Here is a 4,453-nt window from a genome sequence, read left to right on the forward strand (position 1 = left end):
TTCCGAATTCTCTCCAGATCAGCTGAACCACCTGGGGGTGGAGTCGCCACTCTCCTGGCAGCGCAGCTCATGATAGCTCGTCGGCCACACGGTTGAGCACACCGGAGACATGAATGGCGCGAAGCGACCTCAGATGCTTCCGACTCCACAGGAGGAGATGGCGGGCGAGTTGTGACATGCGACGGGAGCGTAGACCACCTTGACGGTTGATGTTCGCAACGGTCGCAGTGTTGTCCATACGGACCAGTACATGCTTGCCCTGAAGCAGGCCTTTGAGGCGGCTCAGAGCAAGGCGTACTGCCAGCAACTCGAGGCAATTGATGTGCCAATGCAGATGGGGTCCCGTCCAAACCCCTGAGACTGCATGCCCGTATTACGTGGCACCCCAGCCGGTGGCAGAAGCATCTGTGAACACCACAGCATGCCGGGACACCTGTTCTAGGGGCACTCCTGCCCGAAGAAACAAGGGGTCCGACCACGGACTGAAGGTTCGGCGGCACTCCTGAGTGATTGGCACCCGGAATGTGCCGCGCTGCCACGCCCATCTCGGGACTCGGCCGTGAAGCCAGTGCTGAAGCGGTCTCATATGAAGCAGACCGAGCGGTGTTACAGCCGCAGCAGCCGCCATATGCCCCAGGAGCCTCTGAAAGAACTTCAGTGGGACCGCTGTCCTGCCATTGAATGTATCCAGGCAGTTCAACACTGACCGAGCACGTTCCTCTGTGAGGCGTGCTATCTGCTCGACCGAATCCAACTCCATACCGAGAAAAGAGATCCTCTGCACCGGGGCGAGTTTGCTCTTTTCCCAGTTGACCTGAAGCCCCAACTGGCTGAGGTGTCTGAGCACCAAATCCCTGTGTTTGCACAACTGATCCCGGGACTGTGCTAGAATGAGCCAGTCGTCGAGATAGTTGAGAATGCGAACACCCCGTTCTCTCATGGGAACAAGGGCTCCCTCCACGACTTTCGTGAAGACGCGGGGAGACAGGGCCAGCCCGAAGGGTAGGACTCTGTACTGATATGCTCGACCTTCGAACGCGAATCTCAGGAATGGCCTGTGTCGCGGAAGAATTGAAACATGGAAGTACGCGTCCTTCAGGTCAATCGCTGCAAACCAATCTCGGGGACGGATGCACTCGAAAATGCGTTTCTGCGTGAGCATTTTGAATGGTAGCTTGTGGAGGCTCCGATTCAAAACTCGCAGGTCCAAGATCGGTCGTAACCCGCCGCTTTTCCTGGGTACAATGAAGTAGGGGCTGTAGAACCCCGACCTCAAATCGGCTGGAGGGACCGGCTCTATCGCGTCCTTCGCCAGTAGGACTGCGATCTCCGCACGCAGGACAGGGGCATCGTCCCTGAACTTGGGGGGGGGGAGCCGGGCGAACTGAATCGCAAAGCCGACCCTGATGGTCCGAAGGAGCCAGCGAGACGGACTGGGGAGCGCTAACCCGGCTCGCAGAGACCGTACAAGCAGGACCAAAGGGACCACCGGTGTACCCGCAGCAGGGCAGCGAGGTGGAACACAGGGACACGGCTCGGGGGGCTCTCTTTGTGAGGCGGCCCGAAGCGGCGTCACAGTGTGCTAGGCAACACTTACCTGGCTCCACGGATGGACAGAGGGAGCAGTCGAGGCTTTGGCTGCCCGCTGCTCGCTGCTGTCCGCTGGCGACAGAAGGGGGATGAGAGTGGTGAGGTTTTTCTCCTCCCACTGCTCTCCAAACCCTCTTCAGACCTGGAAATGGAGGAACTGCTCTTTAAAATTTGGGTACCGCTGCCTCTTGGGTCAGTGGCGGAACAGAAACAAACCCAATAAAGGATTTACCACCTGGCCCTCCTCCAGGGGTGGAAGAGCAGCCCCACCCATCTCTGGGTCGCCCGTCTCAGGGGTGATTCTCACCAACCAGTTAAACAGCTGCAGAGACGGGAGGCGTCATCTCCCCGCAATGGATACAGCAGAGCCTGCTGGGCCGGAGTTTCTTGCAGGGGACGACACCCTTGGCGACGAGCAGACTGAGGGCGGCCCAAGAGGAACTCAATGGTTTGTCATGGGAAGCTCCCCTATCCGCTACTAACTGAGGAGAACCGCTGGGCTCAGTCCTCGACAGTGTCACCGAAAGGCCACCTCGTAAGATGGGAGCATTGAGAAAGCATTTAGCTTGACAACCTCTCACACCTCACAAGGTAAGCCAGGGGGCACTTCTGGACCACGGAGGTGGACATCGTCTGGCTGAGGGCCTGCGCCGTGACTTTGATCACGGTTAGTCAACAAGCGCAGCTCAACCCCAGCACAGAACTACCCTCCTGCAAAAAGAGTGCCTTGGCCTCACATGCAGGGTGGGTGTGGTCTGTGTACAGCCACCCCATCCAAGAGGGTAGTGAGAGAGGAAAAACTTATGCAGATTGGCACCTTTGGCATTCCATATTTATGGCACCAATATACCCCCATACTGCCAAGTTTTCCATGCACATCTGGAAGACCCAGGAAAGCATGGCTGTAAACTCTGAATCTGAGTCAGCATAAGCACACACCATTACAGTGGGCAGCGTCACCCTCATTTCCAGAGCATAACAGCACTCTCTCCGATGCTGCAATCGACGTCTGTCCCTCAGCTGGAGCTCTGAATGAAATGCTAGGTTCCCCTATGAAAAGGACCAGCAATCCAATCCAGAAACTGCACAGCTTGCAATGCGCTAGAGAGGGAGGGGCCCTAGGGGGTTGGTTCCCCGAAGGAACCCCTCAACCTCATGTCACCCAAGCCATATCAGCAAAGTAGACCTCTTCTGGTGCACCAGAGAGGGCGCTACAATGGAGATTACGCAAGGGAACCGCGCATCTAGAGCGCCGAGCGAGCGCTGGGTTGCCGTGACAACCCGCGCTGCAGCCCGGCAGCTCGACGGCACACGACACGCAGAGGAGCGAGAGGTTTGCTCTCGCTGATCTCCGCGGTCTCCCAGAGTGTCGGGCAGAGCCGCGGCTGTGCTTTTACACACAAGCGGCAGCTGGCCAACAACAGAGGGGACTCAAGCTTCCCAGAGAAAGAAGAGTCACGACCGGCGTGTCGACGTGATCATGTTCTCATATGAAAACATGAACACCCACGAACATAATTTCAGCACGCGCCCAGACATGCGAAACTGTGATCGTGGCCGTCAGTGAGGACAGGAACGATCGCATCCAGAAACACAAGTAAGATGTCGTCTTTAAAAAGACGCGAATCTACTTGTGTAAGCTCTTTCAGGGACTTTACTCTTTTAGAAGTGCTGAAGCACGCAGGGGAGCAGCCACCGCAACACAGACAGGGATTGTGTGCAGCCTGTCATGTGCTTTCTCTCTCTTTGAAGGCGCTCACTCTTACCAGCCGTAAAAACGGCTTTTCAGCGCTCAAAAGCGCACCGTACCGGCCGTGAGAACAGCCTTCTGACGCTGTCAAACAGCTATTTGCTCAAAAACGGCAAACGAAACAGAAAAAGAGAGGACGTCGACCCCGCTGCTGTGCTGTTCGCCCGCACTCGGAAAAAAAGAGAAGTTCAACCAAAAGCTTGACTCGTCTTCTAGCAGACACTCGCTTGCAGAGAACAGGAACAAACACCGTTCGGCTCCGAAGCGAAAAGCTGAAGATGCAACGCACCTGCTGCTCATTATATACCCGCGCTGCGAGGCGAGCAGCTGATGCATATGATTGCATGCCAATGTGCATTGGCTCGTTTAGTTACACTCGAAGTAGATTGGCCTCTCTAGCGAGATTCCTATTCGTCGGTCTGTCCGACGTACGTCGAACGTGACCGACTGAATGGGAACTAAAGTTATAGGAAAATTGCTTAGTCAATAAATGAGAATGTCTATAAAGCATGACCTTATCTGTGTGATTTTAAAGTGAAGATCAAGAGCTGAATTCCAGATAGCACATTCCAAAAAAACAAAAAAACAACAACAACAAAAAACAGAAATAACACTCAAATAATGTGCATATTTATGCATCACAAAATCAATTCCTCAATCAAGCATACAAACCCCTATGCAGTTATATCTCCGTTTCCATTCTATCCCACAATCTCATTTATCTAGCACATCCACAGTCTTAGCCCGGCTGCTGCTAACTCAGTGGCTGTGATTAAATGTCACCTCAGAGCAACATTGAGGAGTGTCCGTGTTAACCTCGGGCCACCTAACAAGTGAACACATAATAAGAGGATTCTTCAGGGCCCTGCCTTCAATGATGCCATGATTCTGATGACCCGGTCTGTAACGATTAAATGGTTTAACGCTCTGCTGTTTACATTATATTTCTTCATCAACACTAGCCAGAGGGCATAGAAAAGGTTCGAAGAGCTTTGTTTGCCTTTGGAAACCTGTGCCCTCTTTTCTTTTCTTGAAATAGGAAGAGCTTTATATTACCTGTCCAGAACTTTTTTTTTCTATTTTTAGATCTTCTGTGAAGTGTTTTTACAAACT

Source organism: Chanodichthys erythropterus, chromosome 6, assembly GCF_024489055.1.
Source record: "Chanodichthys erythropterus isolate Z2021 chromosome 6, ASM2448905v1, whole genome shotgun sequence".
Classification (NCBI taxonomy): domain Eukaryota; kingdom Metazoa; phylum Chordata; class Actinopteri; order Cypriniformes; family Xenocyprididae; genus Chanodichthys; species Chanodichthys erythropterus.